Source organism: Panicum hallii, chromosome 7 (assembly GCF_002211085.1).
Source record: "Panicum hallii strain FIL2 chromosome 7, PHallii_v3.1, whole genome shotgun sequence".
NCBI classification, from domain to species: Eukaryota; Viridiplantae; Streptophyta; class Magnoliopsida; order Poales; family Poaceae; genus Panicum; species Panicum hallii.
Genome location: NC_038048.1, coordinates 178,051 through 194,953, shown reverse-complemented (window position 1 = coordinate 194,953; position 16,903 = coordinate 178,051).

Sequence of the window (16,903 nt, the reverse complement as noted above, 5' to 3'; positions counted from 1 at the left end):
ATTGTTATATCATTAAGTAACCTATAATCCACGCACATTCTCCTGGTGCCATCCTTCTTATCGACAAAGATAACAGGCGCTCCCTAAGGTGATGAGCTAGGACGGATGAATCCCTTAGGTAACAACTCTTCTATTTGTTTCTTCAATTAACTGAGATCCTTAACATCCATTCTATAGGGTCTTTTAGAGATAGGTGCGGTGCTAGGCAAAAGATCAATACTGAACTCGATTTCACGGTCAGTTCGCATACCTGGTAAATCCTCCGGGAAGATGTCGGGGTACTCGCATACAACCTTGATATCTTCTAAAAGCATTCCCTTCATTTGATTCACTGTTCCCACTCCTTTGGGTAAAGCAGCAGTCATAAATTCTACCTTGTCACCTTGCGGGCTGGTTAAGAGCCCGGACCTTTTGCAACATTATTAGATTGGCTAGGAATTCTACCCCCATGATGTTCATATTGACCCGCGGGCATAAGTGACTAGCTTTCAACTCTTTACCCGGGGAACTAACTAGAAGAATTTGCTTCATAGGGCACATAGTCAGATTATGCTTTATCATGAATTGATCGGTAATAAATGAATGTGATGCTCCAGAATCAAATAAAATGGATGCAAGTTTAGAATTGATGAGGAACGTACCAAACACAACATCAGGTGCTTCTTGGGATGACTCAGCTGTCACGTGGTTCACCCTACCACGCATGTAGTTCTGTTGACCCTGTTGCCTTGAGAGTTTGAATTCCCATTGTGTATTTGAGATGACTGCTGAACAGGCCTCTGACCTGCTTTTTCCTAGTTCTAGAGCGCACGTCCTCACAGGAACGGTTCTATCGAGATAAACTTTGCAAGAAACCAGCCTAAGAGCATAGTCATAAGACCGATGATGGAGCCTGGTGCACCGTAGCGAAGCCTCTTGCGTGGTGGTGAAACAGCAGGAGCAGGAGGCTCATCATCTTGCGTAGGCGGTGGTTCCTCTCCAGCGAGCTAGGTCTCGAGCTATGCGATCCTAGCCTGGGCCCCCAGCAGCATCTCCTGGGCCCTAGCCAACTCAGCAGTGGCGCCCTCGAGGTCGGTGTTGAGCGCTGCAGTGACTCGGGCAACAATGTTGATGCGGTCTTCCCCTTCTTCGCCCATCACCACCACAGTCTCCTCCGTGCCACTGGTACACCGAGGAAGGTGGTAGTAGTCGGTGAAGCTCACCTCCAGGCAGTGAGTATGGCAGAGGGACCATAGGGCTCTTGTCACACCCGATTTACAGAGACATAAACCGAGCAATCATATATGCGCCAGGATCAAGCCACGCATATATACAATAGAATTATCAAGATATCACAACACATATCACGAAATAAAAGCGTATAAATTGTAAATGAATATTTTTATTACAACCGAATCAAGAATCGGTTCAAGGAATGCGGAAGCGTAAAATGAATACATGAAGAACAGGGCGCCACAGGGATGTCGGCTAGCAGACAAACACCTAGAAATCGTCAAGTCCGCTCATGTAGTTCTCCACGTCGCCTGGTACTGAGCAGCAGTCGAAGATATCCCAAAGAGAATAGAAGAGTAGAGAAGACAAGTGTGAGTACACAACTTGTACTCAACAAGTATAACACGAATCATGAGGCTCTACGGTTAGCTGACTCAATTGCATTAGCTTTTAATCTTGGCAAATTTCATTAAAGCTATTTACTACAAGTGGATGAATTACCATGAACCCAAGTTACAGAAATAATTAATTAAAATTACTCATAAGTCTACTGGAATCCAAGCCAAACCACCAAAGATAAACCCCACTAATCAGACGGAGGATCTGGGCCGCTCATGACCGTGAGCACGGCTAGTATACCAGTTTTACACTCTCGAGAGGTTGCACAACTTTACCCAGAATTCGTGAGCTATGCTAGTTGTTCATCAAACTTCCTTAGGTGAGATGACTAGCAAGCGCACTAGAGACCGTTACAAAGGACCATGTTAGTAAGGTGTAACCACTAAGGTTTCTGGATCAGCGACGATTGGGCCCACCTCACGGGGGTACAAGCACACAGCACAGACCAAGCCGGAGGAGCAGGGACCATTGAAGCTTACCACCCCTCTTGCCCCGCAGGTAAGTTACTCCCAAACCAAAATGACCTAATTAGTAAGTCAAGACCGTCCCATTCCAGTCTTGTGGTTGCGCGGTTATCCCAGGCTGTCGCTCTATGAACCGGTCCTTATGGAGAGTGGCCAACCAAGCACTAAGCACCGTGCTGGCCCCCTAAACCAGGTTTCTATAAAAACATATTTTAACGAGACGTGAGCCGCTCAAGCACACAGCACAGAGGGCCACTCTCAGGATCAAATTAATTAAAAAGGACCAATTGTATGAGAGCGCAGCACCTAGCACAACTAACCAAATGCAACCCAAGGTGTTTATATCTAAAGGATACAAGTGGCTAGAAAATCCTTATAGGCACACAATATTAAAATGCAGTATGAGATTGTATTTAAAAGTGATAGGATGTTCATGTTATACTTGCCTTCCACAAACTCTCCTGGCTGCTGTTCAAACACATCTAAAGAAACTCTCCTGGCTGCTGTTCAAACGCGTCTAAAGAAGGTGGCTCCTGGTACTCCTCCGGTGGCTCAACGTCTACTCACGATCGCAATGCCAAAACATGGTCCACACATGCACATACATGCAAACAATGACAAAAGATAAGAAATAGTACAAAAATACAATAAAACTGAGCTAAAGCTATTCTACATGTTACAACAATCGCCTGGGCGCGAAAACCACTTAAAACGGAGCTAAGACGCGAAAACTAGGGCTAAAACAAAGTCTAGGGGCTTAACTACAAGAAAACTGAAGTTTCCAGGGGGTTCTGCGTAAAACCAGGTACTAAAACGTAATTAACCTATAGACTTCGGGGTTAGACTGCAAAACTACGCGTCCAGGGATGACGGACCCTATTTTTGGAAATCGCAGGGGCTTTCGGTGCAAAAATAGGGGCTTAACTGGAATTACTTTTGAACTAACGTGGACTGCGGGTTGGTTTCCAATAAACACAGGGCCTCTTTAGCAAAACTGCCAGGCTGAAGTGGTATCTCCTAATCTAGGCCACTAGATCTAGATCTAACGGCTCGGACCCGATCTAACTCGCGAACCGATATCTAAGGATCTCGGCCGTCGAATCTTGATCTGACGCTCCGGACCCCATCTTAACCTAGATCTAATGTCAGGCGTTGGCTTCTGATCTGGCGGCTCTGGGCGGTGCTGGTCGCTGGAGATCGGTTTCCGCAGCGGCGCGCGGCTCGGGCTTGCTGGACTTCGCCGATTCCGGCGCTCCGGTGGCCAAATCGAGCGGGGCTTGGGTTTGGGACCGGCTACGTGACACGTGTAATCCACCTAGGTCCTTGGCGGGACTCGACGAGGCTTGGGGACATGGTTGCGATGGTGGCGGCGGCTCTGCACGGTGGAGGTCGCTGGCGTCCGCGCGTGCGTGCTGTTCTGGGCACAAGAAAGGGCGCAAACGGGGTCGCGCGCGTGCGCGGTGTAAAGGCAAGCCAAAACAGGGTGATGTGGCGGCAGTGCAGTGCCGCAGGCATGCTGCCACGGTGGAGCAACGGCGGCGGAGCGCCGGCATGCATGTTCTGGCCGCAAGGGTGGGCTACGGCCTACTGGATCTAGCGCAACGGGATGGGAAAGGTGCCGTGGTGCTCACCAAGGGCTCGAACTGGCCGAAGAAGCAGCGCAGGGTGGCCGGCGGCGAGGTCCGAGCGGCGGGTTGGCGTGGAGCTCGTGGAGGAGATCGCTGCAGGGCGTCTCTGGGCTCCTTGACTCCACAGGTCGACTCGTGTTGTTCCTGCGGAGGAGCTACTGGGGTTAAGAGGGTCGGGGAACCACCGGCGGCGAGGAATCAAGGTGGCGAAGCATATTACCGGCGGCAACGTCAGGTGCAATTCCGGCTGTTGCACAGGCCGGGGTCATGGGTGAAGGCTTTGGGAAGCTTCCTAGCATCAAGGCGAAGCTGATGCGGGCCTTGGCCGGGTCTGGGGTGCAGCAGGGCGGCCGGTTCACGGTGGGGCAGGGAGCTCTACACGGTGGAGCGAGCGGGCGGTGGCGCTAGGGTTTGGGTGGCGGCCGCGGGGTAGGGGATAAGGGTGCAGGGGGTCTGCGGGTGCGTTTAAAGGAGAAAGCCGGGGATCTCGGGGGGGGGGGCGCTCGGGGTAGGCCGGCGAGGATCGCGGGCCGGACGTTGCGCGTCCGGTGGAGCGAGGAGGAAGAAAGGAAGGAGGAGGCCGGGCGCTGATAGGTGGGGTCCAAGCGGTCAGAGGAAGGAAGATGGAGAGCGCGGGCTGGTGCTGGAGGCGGAGTGAGGGAGTTGGGCCAGGTGGGCCGAGCGTGGGGAGGGGAAAGAAAGGGAGAGCAGCGGGCCACGCGAGAGGGGGAAAGAGGTGGTCCGCGGGGAATTGGGCTGCTAGGCTGGTTTGTTCTTTTCCAGTCCCTTTTCTATTTACTTTTCTGGTCTTCAAACTTAAATCTATCTGAATTCAAAACAAAGTTTGAATTCAACCCTAGGCACTCACTTAAATGAAACTTATGCACCAGCATGAATGTACAAACATGTCGAACCTAGAATAAATTTTAATTCTTTGTGAATTAAATTATAATTAAATGCAAGCTAAACAAAGAGAAACCTTAGAAACTTTATTAAAGCCAATTAAATTTAGTATAAATTAGAAAATTTACATTAGGGTGTTACAGCTCTCCTGGCGATGTTGCTGATGGCGGCGGCGTAGGTGGCGTGAGGCGCGGTCCTCATGCCTCTACCGATCCCCAAGCGTTCCCGGATATGGACCCAGGTGACGTAGTGGTCGTTGCGGCCAGGCTCAGAGACGTGGTTGGTGACATAGAGGGGCCTCAAGGTGTTGCCTAGCTGTAGTAGAACATCCTGGAGTAGGGTGGGGAAGGAGCCATGCTCATCAACTGAGGATATAATCTCGCACGTGGCACCAGCCGCGCAAGGAGCATCAGCCTTGTTCCCATCATCGTTGTTGTTGTCCTCATCTATGGGTTGCTCCTCCTTGTCCTCATCCTCTTCATTGTCATCTTCGTCATCATCATCGTCGCTGCCATCATCCCCGGAGTCGTCCAGGTCCCCACTAGCGGCGGCAGGTGCTGGAGCATCAGGAGCAGGAGCGGCTGGCGGTGAAGGTGGTGCATCTGCCGCTGGTGTGGGCGAGGCCGGGGTTGGTGAAGGGGTCAGAGTCCTCAGGTTTCCCTCTGAGTTGAGCGCCATGATGCGGCCATCCTCAGTCTCCATGAAGAAGTATATCTCCTCCAGGTCTTCCTCAACCTCCTCCACAGGCTGAGCTGGAGCGGGAGCTGGAGGGTCTGGCTGAGCGGGGGCGATGCGAACCTGAGGGCCACCGGTGCACTTGTGAGCAGTCTGCTTGGTCCTGGCCATCTGACAGAGGAAACAAAAGAAGTTTTAAAATTAAGGTATTGATGAAAGAATAAATTAGATTTTTATGATAAATTAAGATATTTTTGGAAGCTGTCATGGTTTGTAGAAAATAAGTCCTTAATTTTGACCATTTCTATCTAGGCTAGCATCCTACAGTCAACACATCTTTGATACCACTTCTGTCACACCCGATTACAGAAAGACACCAGATGCATCTCATATGTTCGCCAGGATCAAGTTCACACATACATGGTAGATGTCATAAGTGAATTATATCAAAGACAATGTTTGAAAAGTAAACAAGATAGAATAAATGACATTAATACACTCTGAATAAAATAGACACAAAGGTCTTAAGCGTTTCACCGGTATCCTAACTGAGATCTACAATGAAGCTTCTTCCACAGGCGATTGATCGGTGAACGCACGCCTAGAACTCCTCGAAGTCGCTATAGTGTTCAACTTCCGCGGTTTCTTCTGAACAGTAGTTAGGCAAGGGTGAGTACTCTTATGGTTGGTACTCAACAAGTGCGGGAAGAGTGCAAGGCTAGCAAGAGAGGCTAAAGGCTTATAGTGGTTAGCTTTTTAGTTGGTCAATTTTTATTAGCAAGCACCTATTAACTAGATGTAAGTGTGGCAGAACCAACCTGAATTGCACTGGCTCAAGTATGCAAGTCCTCTCTCAAGGGCTCCAATCGTACTTCAAACAGTGTAACTCCTTGGCCTGTCGGGTAACGTCCCGATAAACCACCGAAAGCAGGATCAAACAAGGTACCTCACACGAAGCCGAGTCCAGAGATACAATCACCAACATATTTTACATCAAAGACACTTATATTACAAGAGTTTCCAGAAGTAGCATAGGTTCCAAACTGATGGAATTTATTACAAACCAGTTTAAAGATTCAAGTTTACGGCAGCGGAATTTAAAGTACGACAACTGTACACGTCGCTAGTACGGACATCATGCTAAGCCCTGGCATAACATCACTCGGTATGTCCAGTGTTGGCCGAGGATGGGTCCCACTCCACGGACCAACCATCAGGCAAAGCATAGGGCCACGGCATGGGAATGGTAGGATCTTCAGGAACATTACCTGAAATAAAATCATATTGCAAGGCTGAGTATTCTAATACTCAGCAAGGCTTACCCGGGATTAGGGTATACTTAGCCCATAACTAGACCATGAAGGCTTAATGGGGTTTTAGGTTCTGTCTCAGCTGAAAAGCAAATAAGAGTAGGTCCTTAATTTCACATTTTAGCTTTCAGGTTCTAGTTCCTTTAACCATTCTAGGTAAGCACCTAAAACTACTCAAGCAAGGTAGAGCCTTGTAAAGCATACCTTAGTATTACTCATCATAAGATTGCTCTTGTTACTCTATGTGGTAGAAGTATTAAGCAGTCTCAATCTCCGCGAGAAACGGACGATTCTGAATCGAATTCCAACCCTTGCAAGGGAAACCTAACTCACACGCTTGGAACACCGACAGGTCGTTCCGAAGCAACTGTTTATCTTTCATTCCGAGTCGTGGAACAATGCCACCACAAGCGACTGCAGGACCATACGCATATCCAATGTGTAGGACATACGTTTATAGCGTGACTGTATGATCGTATTCCCGTCTGCTCTGCAGAACGTACTCCCACACGTCGGTGCGTGTAAACATAAAATAAAAGTCGAGTGGTGGGGGACGAGTCCACTTCCCGGGCCGATTGGTTACTAGGCTTACCGCTTACCATATTTCACGGCATGTGGCTAGTACTTTCGAACGCTTAACTGCCACTACCACACACTGCGACCTTAACCAGATTCATCAACACAGACGGGGTATCATTCCTTTCCATGATACTACACATAACCCCGTCCATCATCCTTATAGTGATTGCAGGATCGGAAACAACCAATTCCTATATCGCGCAAGTGACAGGAGATCACTCGACTTCTACCGGTCCTATTAGCATGGCACTAGTCAGACTCAGGTTCTAATATTCAGTACATCGGTTCCTAGGAATATGCAACTAGGGTTTCCAGACAACTCCTAAGAACTTAATGCACAAGTATATATATAAGTGTAAATTGCAGTGTAAATAAAGTAGTGGGTTTATGTCCGGGGCTTACCTTCACTAGCGAGGCTGGGGTCAGAGATGCTAACAAATTCTTCCAAACTCGGGTTTGGGGCTTCAGTTAAATCTCTGACGATGCTTCCGGGATCTTCAGAGGTTTCCACTTCAGGTTCTGGAAGAATCTGATAATCTCCGTCGGCGAGAAGCGTCGAGTCTACATATGATGTAAATGATGCAATTTAGAAAATGCATAGACTTTTATTCTATTTCACGATAAAGTTGCAATCCAGAGAAACTAACATTACATACTAACAAACAACATCATTTCCCTTTTCTGGGCAGTCATTTATCGGGTATTAACCAAACTACCTAGTTACATTAAGTAACATGGTTGGTTACCCTAAACATTTAACTAACTGCATGAGGTAGCATGTTTGGTTATCTTAAACAATTAAACTTAATTACATTTAACAACTTTATTTATTTGACTAGCTAATTATCTTGAATAACCCTAGGTTATTATTTAATTATGGACTTTCTTTGATTAATTAGGAATATAGCATTATCATATCAAGTTCTATTTATTCTGGTTGTTCTACACCTGATAATAGGTTGAGAATTTGTGGACATGTTACCCTATTCAAGGGCAACACCTCAAAATATTTTCATAATTTTTCATGAACTAGAGCTATTGTTCATGAATTTTCTTTGAATCTAAGCTTAAATTCATTACTGAAGTTACACTAGGGTTGTGACTCCTAAACTTTTATCTTGGATTATATATGCTCAAACAAATCTAAGGTAAAATTTTCAGCCATAAACATGAAGAGATGCATCTGGAATTAAATCATGAAACTTTTATTAACATAAAGCAAAGTTATCTAAACATCCTAGTTAGAGGGCTGTTCTGGAGTTCCAAATTTTACACAACTCTACTTATGGCATACACATCTCATGTTTAAAATTTGAACCTCAGCATTGCTAGGGATCAAAAGTTCTAATTAAAATACCCATTATCTACTAATTTAAACACAACACAAAATACACATATTCATCTCATGATCATAATACAAAAGTTGTATTATTTAACACAAGGATTCAAACCCAACTGGTTTGACATTTTTATGAATTTTCTACAATTTTCTACATATTTTTGAAGTTCACAGCTTTTGAATTAGGGGGGGCTCTAGAATCTTGCAGGAAGGCCCTTGGAACTTTTCAAATCTTGTAGGGATGTCTCCGGCCAAATTCCAGCGAGGGTCAGCGTCGGGGGTGGAGAAGGACTTGGCCACGAGCATCAGGAGCTCAAGGCGTGTCCAGTGGTGGGCTTGGGAGGAAGAGAAGATGGCCGGAGGTGGGGTTCCCACGGCGGCCGAGGCGGCGGCGAGGAGGAGCTCGTCGGCGAGGGACTTCCCGGCGAGGAGGGCGGCCAAGCTCTGGTCTAATAGCTACAGCAGGAGGAGGGGAAGCTATTGGGGTTGTGGGATTGGACGGAAAAGGGGCGGAGGTAGGGGTTCGACGGCGACAGGAGCTCACCGAAGAAGAGGGGAACGATGGCGACCAGGCTCCGGCGAAGGATTGGCGTCGGGGTGGGGTCGTAGAGCTTCGGTGTGGAGCGGTGAAGCTTCCTAGGTGGTCATCCGGGACAATGGGGGGTTCGGTGTGGGAGCTCCGCGGCGACCAGGGGTTCGCCGGCGAAGAAGAAGGAGCGGCGGTGGTGTTCAGAGGCTCGGGGCAACTGGAGAGCAAAAGAGAGAGTGGAATGGAAAGAGAGGGAGCTAGTGATGCTCTTGAGCCAGAAAAGAGGGGGCGAGAGGGCGTGCATGGGCGGTTGCTGCGGCAGCGAGGTGGCGGGCGGCAGAGCCGCGGGGTGGCGTGGCACGCGCGCGAGAGGGCCAGGGAGGAGGAGCTAGGGCGGTGGCCGACGTCCAAGTGACGCGTGGAGCGGCTAGGAGTTGGATGTGGCGCCGGGGAGGAGCTGGAGCGACGGGGAGCGGCACTGACACCGGCGGTAGAGAAGCAGAGCAGGGGAGCAGAGCAGGTGCCAAAAGGAGGAAGAAGAGGGAAGGGGGTCCGAGGGGCCTCTTTGGAATTTGTGGAAATCTCAAGGACCTCACTATAAACTGAATTTTCCCACTGATCCAAAGCTCTAATGAGGAAATGATCAAAATAGAAGTTGTAGAGTTTTTCAAATCCTACAACTTTGCTTTAGGGTTCAAGTTCAAAAACCTAAAGTACACAGCTTTATTTTACAACTTTGCACTCAAGTCAAATTTAATAAAGTTTTGTCCTTATTAAGGTAAATTTCTTATAATTTTGGACCTAATTGCAAGTTTTCCTGCACTGTCATGATTACTTGCATTTTTTACACTTTAGCCCTTAGTAACTTTGAAAGTTACTTTTATAATTCAACTACTCGCATAAAAGGACTTGTACTTTTGTAAAATTACATAAATACCCTTATTTTCATAACTTTACTCAAATTTCACACAATTCAAACCATACCAAACATTCTTCCTATTGGCTTGCTATATTCAACACCTAGGGTGTCACAATCTTCCCCCCTAAAAGAAATCTCATCCCGAGATTCCAGGAATGATATAATAAGATGATAGATACCTAAGAAATCTTGAGGAAGTCGGGGGAAATTCTTCTGAAGATAGTCTTCGGTTTCCCAGGTAGCTTATTCTTCAGTACAATGATTCCACTAGATCTTAAACATCTTGACTGTTGCTCTTCTGGTATTACTTTCCTTGGTATCTAAGATTCTGATTGGATGCTCCTTATAGGAAAGATCAGGTTCGATGTCGATGCTTTGTGTATCAATGATTTCAGTAGGCACACTGATACACTTCTTCAGCTGAGATACATGGAAGACATTATGAATGGTTGCTAGCTGAGGAGGAAGTTGAAGTCGATAGGCTACGGGTCCACAAATTTCAAGGATTTCAAAAGGACCAATGTAACAAGGAGCTAGTTTGCCTTTGATACCAAATCGTTGAACACCTCGAGTAGGAGATACTCGCAGGTATACAAAATCACCTACTTTAAACTATATTGGTTTCCTCCTTTTGTCTGCGTAGCTCTTTTGTCTTGACTGAGTTGCTTTTAAATTGTTCCGAATGATTTTTACCTTTTCTTCTGCCTCGTGGACAAGATCAGGCCCAAAGATTTTGCGTTCACCAGTCTGAGACCAATTTAAAGGAGTTCTGCATTGGCGACCATATAATGCTTATAGGCGAATTCTGCCAGAGCTAAACATTTGTCCCAATGCTTATCGTACTGGATCACATAGGCTCAAAGCATATCTTCTAGGATTTGGTTTGTCCTTTCTGTTTGCCCATCTGTTTGTGGATGATATGCGGAGCTTCGGATTAACTTGGTTCCAAGAGTTTATTGAAATTGCTCCCAGAAATGAGCAACAAACTGTGCTCCATGATCAGAGATGATCGTTTTAGGTATCCCATGGAGACGAACGATCTGATCTAGATAGATTTTAGCATACTTCTTAGCATTGTAAGTGGTATGCACTGGGAGAAAATGAGCGGTCTTGGTTAATCTATCGGCAATCACCCAAATGGAATCATGTCTCTAGGAAGTGCTGGGTAAACCTACGATAAAATCCATGCTGATATCTTCCCATTTCCAAGAAGGAATAGGTAGAGGCTACAGCGTACCAGAAATCCTTAAGTGACTGGCCTTAACTCTCTGTCATATATCAAATTCAGAGACGTACTTTGCTATTTCTCTTCTCATACCAGTCCACCAGAAATTCTGTTTCAAGTCTTGGTACATCTTCGTACTGCTAGGGTGCATAGCAAACTTAGATAAATGTGCTTCATCCATTATCTACTTGCGAAGCTGATGGTTTTTGGGTACAACCATACGTCCCTTAAACCGTAGAATTCCCTTAGGATCCTCTTGGAAACATTTATACTTTTCTTCTCCTTAGGCTAATTGTTGCTTGATAATTTTGACTCCCTTATCATATAGTTATGCCCTAATGATACTATCCTGGAGTATAGGCTCAGCAATTATATGATTTAGACTGCCTTGAGGAATGATCTCCAGGTTAAGCTTTCTCATTTCCCAGCAGAGAGTGTTGTTGAAAACTTCTACTTATAAGCAATGACAATGTGACTTGCGGCTAAGTGCATCTGCAACCACATTGGCTTTGCCTGGATGGTAGTGTACTTCAAGATCATAATCCTTTATAAGCTCTAGCCAACATCTTTGCCTCATATTCAAGTCCGCTTGCGTGAAGATGTACTTTAGACTCTTATGATCTGTGTAAATGTTGCACTTGGTACCCATAAGATGGTGTCTCCAATGTTTAAGTGCATGTATAATGGCTGCAAGCTCAAGATAATGAGTAGGATAATTCTGCTCATGTGTCCGAAGTGCTCTAGAGGCATAGGCAATCACGCAGTTATCCTGCATAAGTACACACCCAAGTCCGATGCCTGATGCATCACAATAGACATCAAAAGGTCTGGATGGGTCTGGTTGAGCCAAAACTGGAGCAGAGGTAAGATGTGCTCTTAAAGTGTGGAAAGCTTCTTCACACTTCTCATTCCAGGAGAATTTAACTCCTTTCTTCAATAATTCAGTCATGGGCTTGGCTATCTAGGAGAAATCTGGAATGAAATGATGGTAATAGCCAGCAAGACCAAGAAAACTAGGAATCTGAGGAACCGAAGTAGGGGGCTTCCAATCCATCACTTCCTGGACTTTACTCGGATCAATAGATATACCATCCTTAGAGATGTTATGACCCAAAAATTTGATGGTATCAAGCCAGAATTCACATTTAGAGAATTTGGCATACAGACGGTGATCTCGCAAATGCTGAAGAATGACATGAAGATGTCTAGCATGATCTTCAAGATTTTTAGAATAGATCAGAATATCATCGATAAAAACTACGATGAATTTATCGAGTTCCGATATGAAGACAAAGTTCATGAGATACATGAAATATGCTGGTGCATTGGTAAGACCAAAGGACATAACCAGATATTCATAGAGTCCATATCTGGTGGAGAAAGTTATTTTCGGAATATCACTTGGCCTAATCTTTATCTGATGATACCTAGAGTGAAGGTCAATTTTGGAGAATATCTTGGCTCCGGCTAACTGATCAAACAGGATATCAACGCGGGGAAGAGGGTACTTATTCTTATCATTGAGGGGGCGATAGTCAACACATAGTCTGAGACTATTATCCTTTTTCTTAACAAACAAAGCAGGGCATTCCCAAGGTGAAGCACTTGGGCGAATATAACCTTAATCAAGGAGTTCTTCAAGTTGAAGTGTCAATTCTGCCAGTTCATTGGGTGGCATACGATAGGGTCTCTTAGAAATGGGGCTGTACTAGGTTGTAACTCTATAACAAATTCAACATCTCTATCTGGAGGCATTCCAGGCAAATCATCCGGAAAAACATCTGGGTACTCACACACAATAGGAATATCCTCTAACTTGATCCCTTCTATAGCATACACACAAGAGCTGATATACTCCTGTTGTGGAAGATGAAGAATGGTATGTTCATATTTCGGAGAATTTATCTCAACTATTCGAGAAAAGATATCTAGAGATACCCGATGTCTGGTCATCCAATCCATACCTAGGAGAATATCCATTCCTTCTAGGTTTAATGAAATTAAAGCTGTTCTTATTAGAATGCTACCCAACTGGATTGGTACACCTCTACAAATTTGATTTGATGCAATTCTACCTCCAGGGGTAGAAATCCAAACCTATTTTGGTCTCAAACCTTGTACTGATAAAACTATGGGTTGCACCAGAATCAAAAAGTATAATAGCAGGGTGATGGTGTAAAGTAAATGTACCCGTCATCACTGGTGCACCTTCCGGAAGTTCTGATAGAGTAGTGAAATTCACTCTTCCTTGACGGACTTTGTTCCTGGTGTTGGAGTTGGAGTTGGAGGCCTGTCCGGGGAATGTTTTCCTTGGTTGTGGGCAGTCTTTAACAAAATGCGTCGGACTACCACAGTTGAAACATCTATTGATGTTATTCCCTTGATTAACTTGCGGGGGGTTTGACCTTGGACCGAATTGTCGTTGCTGCTGCAAAGGTTGAGGCACTGGTGGCCTGTTGAATCGGGGCTGCTGAGGAGGTCTAGCTACCCATCTGCCTGCTGGAACATTTTTGGGCGGAGCTCATGAAACTAGGTTCTGAATCAACCGATACCTCAAAGGTTGTAACTTTGAGGGTCCAAGCGATACTTTATGCCTTTTCTTAGCACGATGGGCTGAAATACAATCTTCTTGGGTAATGGCCATGTTGACCAATTCGTTGAAGTTGTCAGCCCTAACCAGATTCAAGCGTTCCTTTAGCTTGGTGTTCATTCCGTGACGGAATCGATCTCTTTTCTTGGCATCCGTGTCAGCATAATAGCCCGCGTATTGGCACAGATGATTGAAAGCCTGTGCGTATTGAAGTACAGTGCGGTTTACTTGGGTAAGCGCCAAAAATTCATTAAGCTTTCACTCAATGAGTCCTTCCGGGATATGGTGCGCCCTAAAGGCGGTCTTGAATTCTTCCCAGGTGACAACATGCCCATCTGGTTGCATAGCATAGTAGTTGTCCCACCAAATGCGAGCAGTACCACGGAGCTGTTAGGCTGCGAAGAGAGTTTTGTTTGCTTCGGAGCATGGGATAGACAGTAATGCAAACTTGTATTCAACGGTACAGAGCCAGGCATCTGCATCAAGGGGTTCTTCAGTCTTATGGAAGAGCGGGGGCTGCATACTGAAGAAATCCTGATAACCAGCCGATGGATGTTCTTCACGTCCACGTTGAGGAGAGCGGAACTGATGTTGCTGGGCCTGCACTAGCATGTCCAGGAGTTCGGTGTGACGGGCCATCACTTCCGCTAGATTTGGCGGTGGCGGAGGTGGTTGTTGTGAACCACTAGCCTAATCTGTCGGTGTTTTATCGGCTGCCCACTGAGGGATATGCCCAAGGTGGTAAGTTTTGGTGAGGAGACGCCGAGATCAGGAACTCGAAGGTGCAAGGAACACAAAGCTTAGACAGGTTCGGGCCGCAAGGTGCGTAATGCCCTACGTCCTGTATGGTTTGTATTGTGTTTGGTATAGAATGATCTGGAGATCTTGTTTTGAGGGGGGTCCCTGTCCTCTCTTATATATCGAGAGGCCAGGGTTACAATGATACTAACCAACACTAGCTAAGGAATCATACCAGAACATATCTCAAGTAGACTCCTTCTGCCTACAACTAATTAAACTTAATATTTAACTTAGAGCACAAAATATTCAGAAACTGAAATTCATCCTTTAAGGAAAGTTGTAGATCTTAAAAAGAGGATTCCAACAAATTTTGGTTTGCACTTTTATGATTTTTCCTTGAATTTATATGGAATTTCAAAGTGGACAGCACAAATAACACGAGGGGATCCTTAGGGACTATTCATATGTGTTTTGGATTTGCAGATAGCCCCCTGAGTTTTTGAGTCTTTCAACCCGTGGTCCTTGGCTAGAGGTGAAAGGGGGGGCAGGGGTTAGGCGGCCATGTCCGGCGAGGAATGTCACCGGCGGTGAGGTCCGAGGGGAGGGAGAAGTACCACGAGGTCCTAGCGCACCTGAGACAGCTCGGGATCGGGTGGGGACAGCCCGTAGTGGCGGCGCGGCAGAGACAGACGGCCTGCGGTGGAGGGAAACGGCGGGGACAGTGCTCCGGTGGTCGGGGATGGCGGGGAAGTAGTCGAGGAGCTGCAGGGTGATGTGGGGAAGCTCGGGGTGGAGGCAATTAGGGTCGAGGAGGGCCGAAGAGAGGTGTCCCACGGCGAGCAGGAGGCGGCGGCGGCGTTCGTCGGCGGTGGTGTTTCGGCCGGAATTGGAGGGCGATTGGGGGTCGGTGAGCACGAGCGGAAGTCGGGGAAACTCGTTAGGGGGTCAGTGAGGGCAATTGGTGCCCGGGAGTGGTGGTCCACGGCGGCCCGTGGTTCACCGGAAGGGATGAAGGGAGGGCGGCGGTGGTATTCGGGCTCAGGGTGCATACGGCAACGAAAGGAGATGGAAATGGATCGGGTAGCATCTACTGGTTCTGCTAAGCAAGAGAGGGCGGAACATGGCAGCGGCGAGGTGGCGGCCGGCGGAGGCTCGGGAGGCCGTGGCGCGCCCAAAACAGGAAAGCAAGGGAGGGAAACAAGGCCGGGATTGGGGAGGGGACGACGCGTGGAAGGAGGGAAAGCAGGAGGTGGACGGCGGCGGCCTGCACAGCGGCGGCCGGGGGAGCTGCACCGGCGGCGGAGCAGAGGAGGCAGGGGAAACAGAGCAGAGCATGTGCTCGGGGAAGGAGAAGAGAGGGGAGGGGGTCCGGGGACCTGTTTGCAAAACTCAAGAATTATAGGGACTCTTTGGTAAACTAACTATTCCCACTGATGTAGAGATCTAATGAGAAAATGCCCAAAATGAAAGTTGTAGAGTTTTTCAAGCTCTACAATATTGTTTTAGGGCTCAATTCAAAAACCCAAAGTTTGCAGCTTTACATGTTAAAATTTGAATAAAGGTAGAATTTGAATTCTTTTGTCCTTACCCAAGTGGATTTGATGTCATTTGGACACATTTGCAAGTTCTCACGGATTGTCATGATGACTTGTATTCTTACATTTTAGTCCTAAGTAACTTTAGAAGTTACTCTTATACTTCAATTATCTTGCATAAAAGGACCCATATTTTTGCATTAATCACATTTAGGTCCCTGTTTTCACCTAAGGACCCATCACCACGTGAAAACCTCAAATCGGTAACGCAGCATTTGTAACGGACCCTTGTGGCCCGTTACAAGACGCAACATCTGTAACGGACTTGACCCTGAACTCGCCACCACAACGCCCGTTATCGATGAGGTCTTCTGGTAACGGGCGTGATAAAGGCCCGTTACACTAAAATGTTGTAACGGTCGTTAAAGTGCTTCCGTTACAAAAATTGTACTATCGGTAACGGTCTCTTAATGTCCGTTACCGATCACTGTCGTGTCGGTAACGGTCGTATAAGGACCGTTACAGATAGGGCAGTGATCGTACCGAACTGTCGCTTCTAGTAACGCACGTTACCGATGACCATTTGATGCCCGTTACTAATAGAGCGGTGTTATTTGTGTGTTGATGCCCATTACCGAAGTCACTGGCGCAGCAACCGGCGGGCGTCCTCCCGCGCCGTCGCCGTGACCGGCGCTTCCTCGGCCGCGCTCTCCTCCACCGCTGTCAAGCTGGAGCGCGGCGGCGCTGCTGCTGGACGTGTCCTGCTGCTGCTGCCTCCGCGCCGGCGTCACCGAAGGTGCCGGCGGATGTCGACCGCGGTGTCCTCCGCGCCATCGCCGTCCTCCAAAGCAGCAG